Here is a 13,804-nt window from a genome sequence, read left to right as displayed (position 1 = left end):
TTACTTATATACTAGTTTCATGTCCTATAATAGGTAGATGTTTATAAGCAGAAAATGTTTTTTAAAGGCATTGTTCTATGAAATTATTCATGTTAACCTCTTATGTGACAGTGGTATGAAAAGAGATTATTTCTTTTCTCCATGTACTAAGGAAAGTGTCTGAGATCCTCAAGATACGTATGAGTCTATGACATGCACATGATTGTGTAGTGTGACTGTCACAATATTAACATATAACTGGATAATTTTGATTAATACAGATAGTTTTCAGTTGTTGCAGCTTTAAAAGAATAATCTGAGCATGGAGGGTAAAAGAGAGTTACTAAGAATTTATTCTGATGTAAATGTGAAACATGAAAAAAAAAATGACTTCAGTTACTGATGCTTAGGAAAAAGAAATCAATAAAGGAAGTCAGACATAACAAATGAGAGTTTCAGGCCCAGTGACAGTAGAGAGAAACCTGGGTGCCTTATATCTCCACACCTTTCAATCAAGTAATAAGTGTATGGCAGTGGAATAAACTGAAGACACTCTGGCAGCCACGTAGACTTTGATCAGTTTTGTTCATAGATGTGGCTCATATTTCAGTAGCCTCTTTTGTCTAAGCTACTGATCTTCCCTAAACTTTACAGTGAGTGCTCAGTGAACTTAAAGAAACCTTTACTCGTTCTGCAAACAGATACTAAATACTCATGCTGAGCCACAGTATTTTTTTTCTTAAAACGTCAGATGCAATCTCTTTGTTACCGTACTTTTTGTCTAGTGTCCTTCACGTTCTACAGGGAACAAATTATTTCTATAATCTCTTTGGCTATCTCTACAGTCTATTTATAATCACAGTACTTTCATTAATTCAGTTTTGTAGTAGAAATTAGCTTAAAGATACTCATTTGTGTATGCTTGCTTTATATTTTTGTTGATTTTTTCTGATTTATGTTTTTGTTCTGTTGTAAATTATGCCTATGCTTTTTGTTGCTTTCATGGCAATTAAGATAGTTACACAATTAGAACTGATAGTTATGCTTTCATAAATCCTCTTAGCATGTCTAAAGGGAAGGCCAAGAAGTTCACTTTTTTTCTCCCATTAGTGGTACTGGGATAAAAAAAAATTAAAGGCAGAGAGGGGACTGCCTTAATTTTTGTCTGTTTGTAGGAGCAGTGTGCACCTTGGTAGATAGTTCACCGGTAGGAACACGTAACATAGCCTTTGGTCGTGCTGCGCAGCGTGTGCCAAAGTGGCATCCAGCTAGATCTCAGATATGATTGTTACTGGTTGTGTATTTTGTCCAGTTCAGAGCATAATGGGTAGGCTCTGTGCAGTCTATGAAAGTACTGTGTGCATGACATAATGGTGCAGCTGTGTATTGCATATTCGAGGTGTGGCGTGGAGGCATGTGCGAATCTGAGCTACTAAAGCCTGCCAAGATAATGCTAGACAACTGCAGAAAATACCAGTACACCAAACTTAGTGTACTGGTAGTGCTCTTGGTATTATTTGGTAGTGAAGCTAAAGCCATTGTTTGCTTCTACTAGATCTCCAGTGGCATTGCCTCTCGCTGTGGAGCTTAATGGGTCCTGTTTGCACCTCTCTGCCAGTCAGAACATTTCTTGACCCCACAGAATATGTGTGGTGCTGACCCATCTGCCTCCTACTTCCCCCTGCCTCCAGAGGTGAAAAAGCAGCTGTGCTGTCTCTCCTCTCCCAGAGGCATACTAACTAGGAGAAGCAGAGTGCTGCTCAGAAGCCATGGAAATGGTGCTGCTTTGCTGCGCGGTCCTTTCTGTGTTTAATGCTAAAAGAATTGTAGTTTTCCTTAAAAGATCTCAATCTTCAGTTCTTCAGTCTCTCTAGGAAGAATCCCTAATAATAATAAATCTCCAGTGGTCATTTAGAGCCAGAAATATCACTTTAAAACACAGAATGGAAAAATATTGCAAATACAAACAAAAAAGAGCAGGGAAGTGAACCTTTCATTCTTTCCGCAGAGAGGGATGCTACATCACCCTAAAAGATACTGAGTAGCATTGGGTTTAGATTTTAAACTCTGTAGGCAGTGACTTTAGAGATGACTTTCTGAAACAGTCTTGTCTTTTACTACCTTTTAGTTAATGTTGTGTGGTAATTCCTGTTATCCAAATCTAGAGAAGTGTTTTTCCATTCCTTTTTTATTAATTTGAAATTTAATTCTAGCAGTACTTGCTGTTTTCTAGACAACTTCAAAAATACCTAGTAGAAGCAATCATTGCAATGTTTCACAGCAATAATGATCACAGAAAATTAGTGTTTTATGCATTATCAGATTCATAAACTTTTGCAAGGTTGTGAATATTTACAGTGGTTTGGATGAATGAAGGAGTCTTGCCAAGAAAATACAAATTCTTCAATAAATATATTCTTTAATTTTTTAGGGGATATATAAATAATGATTTTAAGAAACCATGAATACTTTTGCTTTGTTCATATTTTAATAGTATACTCCTCTTTGCTGTTTCAGTAATTAAGTTTTATGACATTCCAGAAAGCATAAATCCTGCTGAGATGTTTAAGTTTAGAGCAACCTCTTGATGTACAAACAAAATAAATAAATAAAAGAAACTTACCCAGAATCTTAACAAGCTGTTTTGCTTCTACCTTTGAAACACAATTGAATGGTAAAGCAATATCGTCTCCTCAAACTGTTCTAGCTTTGTTGTTAACTAGAACCTCCTTTTGAAATTCATTGCCTTCAATTACATTTTTTAAAGAATTTTAATTATGTGCCTGAAAAGAATAAAGATGCTCCAGGCTCCATTTGTTTATCGTGGAAGGCCTAAAAAAATGAGGACAGAGCTTCCCAGCTCATGCAGGGGTTGCAGAGAGAGAGAGATGACTTTTAATTCGACAAGTTCAGAGAGATTTCTTAGTTTGACGCGCACAGCAGGGGGTCTTTGAGCGCCTGGCAATACTTCAGCATTCTGAGCTTTGAAAGTCTTTCCCTGCAGCAGAAATTGTATCAAAAGCCAATGATAATATTCCCTGCAAGGTAAAGGACCCTATTGAAGATTTCTAGAGCTGTTTATTTATTCATCACAGTTTTTTCTTTTAGGACGTATCAGGTGTATAGGTAATAATTCAGACAGATGCTAGAAAAATATAATAAATAAATAAATAAATAGGAATCCCTCATTAATCCTTCACCTTTCCCTTAAGTTTTCCTTAGGCCACGTGCACCGATAAAATTCCCTGTCATTTCCTGCCACATACTCTGCATACAATCTTCACTTCAAATCTCAGCTTTTCCCTGTTTTTAACAGAATTGTCATTTCTGTCTGCCTTCTACCACCAACTGAGTACATAAGATGTTTATGGCCATTTCCTTCCACTAAACCCTCAAAGTGATTGATTAATTTTACAGAAGGATATTCAATTTCTTAGGGGTCTTTTTAAATCTTGTTTTTAAAGTAGATTTGTGATAACTGTTTCAAAGCCAAGATTAAAGCCTTATTTATATTCCAGAGATCAGAGTTTTAATGTTTTGGCATTACTTTTATTTGAAAAGTCTACACATATGTTTTTCTTTCTGGTTTTGTTTTGTTTTGTTTCTGCAGCAGAGCTGGGACTGTGAGACTACGACAACCTTTCCCTTGTGTAATGTCAATGTCGGCTATCACTTTGGCAGAATCAGCCAGCTCAGTGAAGACACAAAAACCCTGCTTCCCTCCTGTTTTTTCATCTGCTGGTGGCATTCAAAGTGACCTTCCCTTATAAATATTGGTGAGTGACCACATGGGGAAAACAGTTGCTTGGTGCAAAGAAACTTGTTTCAAAAAGCTGTGTTGACCTAAGTGTTTTCCTTTTTTCAAAGTATAAGGAAAAAAAAAAAAAGGCATGTGCAGGTGGTTTGGTGGTGTTTTATTCCCCCATTTTTACTGTTTAATAATAATGTCAGGTATTTAACAACATGTATTTCTATAGACTTATGAGCATTCGTAGGATGCTAGCGTGTGTTAGCTACTAAAACTGTAGAAAATATTTCTTAACAGTACCATTTCTAAGAAAGAGATACTTCCTGACAGCAAAACAGAAATCTCTCATCTCTTCCTGTTGCTTTGTGTTGGCTAAATGGTCTGGAATGGTATAAATTTATCATAATGCCCCAAATCTGGCAAGATGAGACTTTCCCAAGTGGAGGAATTAAGGAAGTTTGCCAGAGGCTGCTTTCTGGGACCCTTCTGGTTTGGGAAGCATGCCTAGAGTGAAATCACAGCACTGCAGAAATTCTGATACCCACAGGGCAGTCCAGGAAAGCTGTGGTAACTGGAATAGTTCCATAAGGCTATCTAAATTACATAGTTTAGTACTCAAAAAGTTCTCAGGTCATTTGAGGCTGTCTCAGTTGATTTATCCTGCTCAAGACATTCAGTATGCCTAAAGAGGTTTTCAGTGTTGCAAACAGATGTGTAGATAGTGAAAGAGCCGTACATGGGTAAGGAATACTTACAGTACTGTAATATAGAATGCAACAAGGTATATACTCAGATACAAATAATATTTTACCTGGCTTGAAACAGTTTGGAAGCTGTAAATACACACAGAATCTAAGGCAGGAATTTTCTGAAGGATTGCACATTTAATCTACAGACATTGCCATAAAGGAGTCATTTAGCCGGCTGCCATTCAGTATTATCTACATTATTGCAATTTTCTCCTATTCAGACTACAGCCAGACGACTGTGATGTATCATTTATGACTATATGATAAATAATGTTTGATTTTTTTAATTTTTTTTAACCACATGTGTACTTGAAGTATGTCAATTAAAAGGATCTGAGAAACTTCTAAAGAAGTATTAATAGGAAAGTTATCATGGCATCAGCCTAACAAAATAATGCCTGTTCATCAAAGGAACACTTCCAGCAAAAGGAAAGGCTGGTATATGTAGTGTATGTATATCTTGGGTAACAAACCAGGAGTAGTACTATGGTAAGTTCCTCAGCTATGCATTAGGATTGTCACTGCTTTCATTGGCTTTTAGTTGTCAGGGACAGTATGGAGGAGAGAAGAAAGAGGGCAAAAAATTATCAGAATTGCATAAATGTCTGTACTTTATCAACATGCTTCTTCCCTTCCTTTCCTTCCCTCCCTTTGTTACATATTTTGGGGTTAACATTTGAGTATGCAGATAAATCAGTGTCAGGTTAAGGTTAAAGATTTAAGTCTTTGTCTGGGTCAGAGATCCTTGTAATAAAGATTTCAGAAAATGAAGGAATACATAAATATTGTAATTGAATAAATACATTTTTTACAGCTCTTTATCTAGTAATATTCTGCTAATCATAACCATATTCTACAACTTCTAGTTCAGTGATATATGGTGGTAAGTTTGCACCTCATTTAAAACATGAGGGGAGAGTTTCAGAGCATACAAGTTCTGAGAAAGGACTTCTTTAATTGTACTTCCAAAGTTGTCTGTCAGATTATTGTTATATTCTTACAGGATGTTGCATAGTTTTACAGTAGCTGTATGGAATAGCCTACACTTTGATCACAGCATGATATTTAGCACGTGTAGCTGCTTTTCTTAAAAAGGAATAAAACAGAACTATATACAGTCCAACAGTTAAAGACTCAGCATTTCTTGTTTTCCATGCAAGATTCCAAGTATAGGCATACAGATCACAACTCATTATTTTAAATTATAATGACATTTTTGGAAGACTTATGAGAGCAACTGGTATACTAATAATAGGTAACTGGATGATCATAAGCTCTGTTAGGACCACAGCAACTGCTTCATCCATCCTAAGGGAGCATAGCAGCTTTGTAGAGGCTAGGATGTTACATTCCTTGTAGATCAGAAAATGGTGGCTTTTTTACTTTTGGCTGCATCCAGCATTAGAAAGAAGTGCCAGAAATTGCCAATAAATTCTGGTACCATGTTTTCTTGTTTTAATTTCTCTTTGAAACAACCGTGCATTCAAGTGTGATCTGCCAGATGGTACTATATTCGATACTGTGCTGCTTCCCTTGCCTTTTCCACATACTTGGTATTTTGTTCAAGTTTGACATTTTAGAAAGAGTAAGGGGGCTTTCTTCAAGGGAATTGAGAGGGGTAAAGAGTGAGAAATAACTTTATTAAATATTACATAATTATTTATAATTCTCACTGTAATAAGAGTAAGAATTTCATACTATAGGTAGGAATCCCACCTTCCCATGTTAAGAAGGTGGGATTCTTCGCTTTACCATACTGTGTTGGAATGGGATTAATCCACATCTGGTTATGTAACTTCTTTTTTTTTTAAGTAACTGTTTTTTCAGGAGGTTGGTGAAAAATCCAGTGTAAGCTCTAACACTGAAAGCTTAAAAGGCAAGTTTACCCCTTTGAAGCCTGTAGCTCTGAACTACAAATGAAGGCTTAATGAGGACACTTCCTTGCAGCCTGGTTCAGATATCGATTGATTGTGCACACTGCATTAACTTCCAGAAGTATAAACTACCATTAGTCTTAAATAGTGTTATTTTCACCTAACTAAAGGGGAGAACAACACTGTTATAAAAGAACATATGTTTCTCTTTTTATCTGTAGGGTTTTTCTTCATTTTTATTTCATTTTCTTGTGCCTTTCTAACCTTGTAGAAATTTGATTGAAATGGAATCATAACACTCTTGTTTTTTAAATAAAGTCACACAAACTGCCAACCTGCAGAAATACGATGCTTCAGGAGCTAGAACTAATAAAGCCAGATTTCCTGGGGAAATCTTGTTTTCTTTGTACTGTAAGGTCACCAATTTCAGCTGCAACCCCAATTTCCCTGTTCCTCTTGTCTCCTATTGCCCTCTTTGGCTGAGAGACAAGAGCTGTGCTTCATGTGCAGCTCCAAGAATGCTGAGCAGGCCAGCCAGCTCCTGTCAGAGTGCCTGAATTCTGCCTAAACTCAGCTCCCTCGGGTTGTTAATTTGGATCTCCATCCCTGAAACTTGTAGGGTCCTAATTATCTTTAAGACTTCCGTTTACTGATTTAGTTAACATTTGACAATCACCCAGCTGAAAAATTACCAAGTACAGGTAGGGAGACAGAACACACATACAGACTGGGATTTCAGACTTGGATGAGACTGAAATGCGCAGGCATTAAAAAAGATCTAACAGGTAGCTGGGTTGCATGTGCTCCCATTGGGAGTAGGAGACAATACGATAAAGAATTTTTTCACTGATGTTTCTCTTAGTTAAAAAGCAAATTTTGATGAACTGTACTTATGACTCTTAACTCCTTATTTGAACTTTTGTTTGTTCAAATAGCAGATAAATCACCATCTCCCTTCCCCCCTCCTACCTTTTAAGATTTTTAACTTAGAAAATATGAGAGTGAATTACTGATGGTGGCTTGAGATTTTACAGTGACTGTTTAGCTAAATCATCCAAACTGCTCATAAGTCCAAGTAATGAATAAGAATATGGAATACCAGTCAGTGATTGTTACATAAAATATTCAGAGCTCAAATTCATAAATTGAATAATCAAAACATTGATATAAAAATCATGAAATTGCTATTAAATTCTTGAATAACACATACCAGCAATTTGTCAGGTAAATGTGTCATTAAAATTACTTCTAGCACATTTCAAACAAAAACGGGGGAAAAATGAGATTTACATGTGGAAATCATGAAAGTAATTTTTTCATCTTCAAGCATTCTGATAAGATTATTTGTTGGATACAAGAAAGACTTTACCATGAGAATGATGGTACTTCTTCCTCTGTGAGGCAGTGGGACAAACTAGGCCCAAGCGTGGAAAGTGGTTGTGCAGCGTCAATAAATGAGAAGGTTCTGAGGAGGTGCCAAAAACATTTTGCGTGACAACATTTAGAAACCACTGGCAGATCATGTGGCACCACTTTCAGGGAGGTGAGGAGCTGTCTTGTCTACTATTCAAACATCTAGGTCAAACTCATCATGCATATATTCTTGTTACTTTTCTACGGTTACACAGCTAAGTTGAAATAAAGTATTTTACTGGTTTTCAAATACCTTATTGTAAGAGAAGAAATGAAAGGTTATTTCTGAAAACTATTTTGTTTTCTGCTTTTTATTTTTTCTTCTTTCAGTTTCTGCTTTTGCTTTATGCACATAACAAACTGAATTTTTAGATTTTATGGTGACTGTACAAAGGGACTTCTGTATGAGTATCACAGAGTGGCATTGTTTAGCTTTCAAACATTTGCTGTTTGGACTGGCACCCAATTCTGTGTTACGGGTTGTGAACCAAGTGGTGCATTTGAACATAAGGCACGTTGAGTCTGGAGTCAGGCCTACTAGTCAGTAGAAAATGGGGGGAAAAGAGAGATTCTCTAAGTGTTACGTTCTTGGGCTACAAGGAGACATCTTTGTCAGAGTACGAGTTGGAGCTAAATAGAAGTAGAGTAACTGTGAGAACAGTCATGAAGGTAAGGGTGCCCATATTCACACCTAAGTTTAAGCTGCAGCTCGAGGACTGCTCAAAATGTTCAGTTTCCAGCCTTGCTGTGTCAGTCTGTCTGTCTCTGACTGCATGCGTAGGCCTTCCCATAATGAGGATTGTGAGGGAAGCGTCTGAATGAGCTTCATTTAGACACACAATCTAAACATCAGTTGCACAGAAGTCTCCTTCTCTATTCCTCAACAGCACTGAGAAACCTTATAAAATGCAAGGAAATGGATGGGGCAGAAAAAACACAATTGTGGTTTTGTGGTCTGCGTAGTCTCTGCAGAGAAGAAAGGAGGGATCCCATTCCCAGCCTTAAGGGCTCCTCCAGCACTGTTTACTGACTAGTCATTGAAAAAACATGCTTCAGCTTAACATCTTGTTATCTTACAAACATAATATTTGACTTCACAAAAGTTACTGAAAATATACATTGTCACACTTGAAACCAGTGACAGCATTTCTTTTTCAGTGCTCATTCTGTCAGGTGTACAGCTTTTCTGTTTATGCTTTTCTATGGTTGCTTTGCAAAGTCATGGTTAAAAGGTGTTCCAGAGCCTTGATTATTAAAGACTTAGTTAAAGAAACAACATACATTTAATCAAAGAGCACTGGCAATATGCAGTTTTGCTTTGAAGTAACTCTTGTGATTCCTTGGCTGAAATGATGTTATCTTGATGTTGAATGTAAAACCTTCTATAGTCAGATAAACCTTACTGAAACAGAGCAAATATACAAACAAACGGAACACAATAATTGTCTGAAAAGGAGGAATTTAGGGGCAAGTGTATTTTCTCATTACAAGTTTGCTGTTTCTATTCCTGGTAATTTCTGATTGACATAGTCACTGCGTTCCTGTTAAAGAAAACAAAATGACTAGAGCATCAGTCTTCACTTAACACTTTTGGATCATCAGTGAGCTGTGACCAGCTGACAGCAACCAGATACCAAACTGAAGGTTTGCCAGCCAGCAAGATGATAGAGGGGTACGTTAATAAGTTTCTTGCACAACTAAATGTTCGAGCAGTCTAAAGCAGACATGAGAGTTGAAGATAGCTTACAAGAATTGTATTCTTCTTTTACTGTCCCACTTTATCCACTTTCAAAGTTCAGCAAATACACTACTGAACTGGAGGATCATGTATTTCTACACAGAAAAAAAGACAATTCCCTTTCCAGTTCACATGTCAGTCAGAGCAAAATGCAAAAGGCATTTTTCTAAAGGTACTTATTGCATCAGGGGGAAAAAAAAAAAAGTTGTAGCTGGTGCAGCCTGACCTACTAATAATGGCTATAAATATATTTTATGTCTTACTATATTCTGGTGTCAATGTTAGTAGTGATTTTTGGTCACAATTTAATTTATATGCATGCTAACACGAAATTCTGAAACTTACCTAGCTTTCAATTGAGAAAAAACAGGAATGGAAAAATAAAACATCTTCAGGGCTAAAGTAGCTATCAGTCTGGTTTACAATTTTCAGAAGTGCATATATCCAATTTGAAAATGATTTTAGACATTGAGGAGTCTATGATTTATTTGTTTTCAGTTTTGAAAATTCACCTCATTGCTTGAGAACTTTCAAAAATGGCATGAAGTGATTTATTTATTTTTATTAAATCATATGATACTTTACTGAATGTTACATTAGTAGCAAATTGAGGTCCAAAGCCTGAAGCAATCTTAATTCCGGAAAGAGTTCCACTGCAGGTAAAATCATTTTCAAAATGTGGATGGTTATAAAGGGGAGGCCTTTGCTCCGTTGTGAAATGCCCTGACTGTGTTAGGGCAGAAGTGTACCGGGAGAATACTGAGGTCAAACTAGCTCCAGGCATTGATAAATGCTAAGTTACCAGGAGCAGAACACTGGGAGAATTTATTTTCCCATCCAAGTGGTTCTTTTGCTTTCTTTTTCAAGAAAGAAACTGATTCAAATGAATGCACATCTCTCTCTCTCAAAAAAAAAAAAAAAAAAAAGAAAAAAAAAAAGACAACCAACCCCCAAAAAACACCACTATTCTTCCTTTGAAAGACTCCTTAAGTGTTTTATTTAACTGACTGGTTCTTACAAGCTCTTTTAAAAAGGAAATTAACTGTTAATATCCTGGGAGGTATTTGTGTTAAAGGTCATATTAAACAAAAGGCAAATCTAGACTATCTGAGGAGTCTGGAGAAGATGTTTAATGCAAATTTTCTTGAAAAAAAAAGATGAGTGTCACTGCAGGTCATCTCTGAATATTCTTGTTGGGCTTTCTCTGTTGGATATGCAATCTCAGCTAAATGTTTTGAAGAGGAGGAATCAAATAAATTGCCCTATTTTGGGTTTTTCTCATCTGTATACAGTTGTGCAGGTCTAGTAGACCTGAAAATTGCCCAGAGACAAACTTTTAAAAAATAGAGTGCTTTTGAGGCAGAAAATTGCTTTTCTGCAGCATGGTCTAAGGGACAGGATGTGACAGGAGGAAAAGGAATTGTCACTATGTAGCAATATTGTAAAGCATATCTTACATAACAAAAAGGATCATTTGTCTCTTTTTTCTTTCATTTTAAACTAAAAAAGATTTAATTGAAACAGCTGAAGGTGTGCCATAGACCGAGAAATAGGCATTATAATTTACAATTAAAACTGAAAGTTCCTGCTTTAACCCCCCCCCGTAATAGCTTGAAGTAGTAGAGTGCATGTGAAACGTATACCTGCCCACTTCAGAAGCCGTATTCTCCAAAGGGGAAGTAAGAAAAAGCAAAAAAGCTCATTGTACATGCATGTCAAATATTAACGTGATTCTTGTAGTATAATAAGAAAAGAAAGTGGTTTGTGCTTTTGATTAGCCTCTTGATGTTTGAGAGTGTTTTTGTATGGCTTAATTTGCCTTTTTATGGCAGTTTGTACATATAAAACAAAATGAGGAGAGGAGTGGAGGGGGAAAGAAATGTGCCATTTATATACTAAGGATATGAGGCCTCCTTTGGGCCCATTACACATTAATGGGTCAGCTGAGATTTATTAGGATATGTATATTAATCTTTATACACATTCACATACTATAATTGTTCCTTTGGTACTATAATGTGATTAGCTGTGAATTTGTGCAATATTAACAATAATATGGATTTCCATATTACAGAACAGTAATAACAAATGGTTATTAAAAATGCATGTAAAGTATGGGATGTGAAAGCGCTTCCTAACTCTCAGTAATCCGATTATGTTCTGTTGTTTTTAAATACCAAAATGGTTAAATCTTTGCAGTAAAGTGAAATCTTACATGAGAAAAGCAGAAATTTTATGTTCTGTTCCACAGAACAGAATGAATGATTTTAAAACTGAAAGAAACATTACTGGTTCTTTCTCATGGAGACCTGATGTGGATTTTTGCATTATTATCATTTAAAAATATAGCACAAAATAGAATACAGAAGGTAAGAGTAATGTCCAGTAATAAAATTTTCCTAGTAGGATGCTCTCCTATATCAGAGTGGAGTTCAGTTTGGAAAGAACTGTCTAGGATCTTTGCTACTTGCCAGCCAGCCAGATCAGTATTGATACCTATACACTTCAACACTGAGAGGACCTTCCCACCTCTGTCTCAAATTGATGTGTGATACACAGATACGTGTACAACTATACACGCACATGTTCTTACAGTACAAAATATCCTTACAAATATAGTAAGGGAAAGCTGTTCATTTTACCAGTAAAGGTAATTATTTTTTGCTTTCTCACCATGGTAAAAAATAGAGCAGCCACTTTGATTTCAGATAGAGTGCAGCAGTAGTAGGTCTGAATGGCATGGGTCTGTATGTACTTCTCTGTTACTCTGCTTCTGCTCTGTGATCAGAAATGACAGAAGTTCCTGAACTTGTCTTTGAGTGAGACAAACAACATCTAGACCTTTCTACCTTCTTTTGATGGGACATGTGCTTCTGCCTAGAGGAGAAAAAAAAAAAAAAAGAAAGGAAGTTTTTCTCTGTAGTTGTTTCCATGAGGTAGGGATAACATAATGGTATTGTTTTAGTGCAAGTTGGTTTACCCTCCCTTCGTGATTGCATAGTGAGAAGGGTGCATTTTTAGACCCTTCTTTGCTGAACCATCAACTTTTAGGTTCACTTTCTGTATATTTGGAGGAACAGAAAGAAAGGAAAGGTAAGGGGGAAACGTACTTCCCATTCACTTGTACCCTTCAGTTTTGTTTCTTATTGCAATGCTTAAAGTAGTCAGGTTTTCCAGTCTTACTTCAGCTACTGAATTCTATCCCTTCCCTGTCTTGCCACCAAGCATTTCCTCCATCTGGTCACTTCACCAAGTTACTGGGATTATGTGAAATCAATCTGGTTGTATATCGGAGTATTGTAGGGTTCTGAAGTAAATCAGTGCAATCACAGCATTTCAAACTTATTTTTCTGTGCGTATCTTTCATTGTATCTTCCCTCAAAGAAGATACTGCACGTAAGTTCCACTTAGCATGTTTATAGGATGTAGTTCCCAGGATATGGTCTTTACATTCTGGACTTCCTTAGGAGTGTTCTGAGGGAGTGTTACTTGTCGGAGATCGTTCTAGCAAAACTCCAGTAAACAATGAGAATTAGGAATATTTATTTCTTGTATGTATGTATGAATTATGTAAAAGACTCTTTAAGAAGAAAATACAAACTGGTGTGAAGAAAGGAACCATAAGTATGTTTTAGAACCAAGATGAAAGCAGGAGGAACATGACAGAGCTGCAGTCAGGTAATTACCGATTGTCTAAAGAGTGTTTTACTTAATCTTTCTACTGCTGGCCTGTCTTGGGTACATGGTACTTTTTTATAGCTTCCAATGCCCTTTTGTCATTAAGATCTAGTCCAAATAGTAGCAGAATCAATGCATCTTCCCTAGCTTCATAATGAGATTTGCTATGTATTTTGAAGTGGTGTTCACTCCATATGTTGTAATAGATGCAAATATCTCATTGCCTTTACACTGCTTGGCCCTTAAGAATCCTAGAACCTATTTCTGATGGCTGAAAGTTCATCACAATGAAGTAAATTGTGCTCAAGTGTCTATGACTCAGAACTGGATTGTATATCTTCAGGCCACAGAATTGGTAGACAACATTGCCAATAGCAGTTGTGAAAGGAGTGAAAAATTAGGAAGGAATTAGGATTAGGAATGACTGAATACCAAAGACACAATCTATTCCTTTCTTCATGTCCATTTTGTGGTCTGGTGCTCACAAGGTTTAGTAACAGCAGAATACGATGAAAATTCAGCACGCTATGTATCTGTAAGTTAAGGGCTACATTAGATATTTGTCCTCAATATTCTACTAGTTCTATAAGAGCTAATTCTTAAAAGTATGTGAAATGAAAGAACA

At 36.4% G+C, this 13,804-nt stretch overlaps 1 protein-coding gene across 25 annotated transcripts in view; it reads left to right on the top strand.

Annotated features, from left to right (window-relative positions):
• Positions 1-13,804, top strand: part of TENM3 (teneurin transmembrane protein 3) — a 1,327,252-nt gene that overhangs the window by 514,293 nt on the left and 799,155 nt on the right. For 23 of the 25 annotated variants that reach the window (XM_072037263.1, XM_072037262.1, XM_038177893.2 and 20 more), the window contains one exon: positions 3,590-3,755. The gene's annotated coding sequence lies outside the window, so the exon portion shown is untranslated. The remainder of the gene's footprint in view (positions 1-3,589; positions 3,756-13,804) is intronic. The other 2 variants (XM_072037264.1, XM_038177882.2) reach the window with 1 other exon arrangement.

Source organism: Anas platyrhynchos, chromosome 4 (assembly GCF_047663525.1).
Source record: "Anas platyrhynchos isolate ZD024472 breed Pekin duck chromosome 4, IASCAAS_PekinDuck_T2T, whole genome shotgun sequence".
Taxonomy (NCBI): Eukaryota; Metazoa; Chordata; class Aves; order Anseriformes; family Anatidae; genus Anas; species Anas platyrhynchos.
Note: the sequence above shows the minus strand (reverse complement) of the source record. Positions and strands in the feature narration are given on the sequence as shown.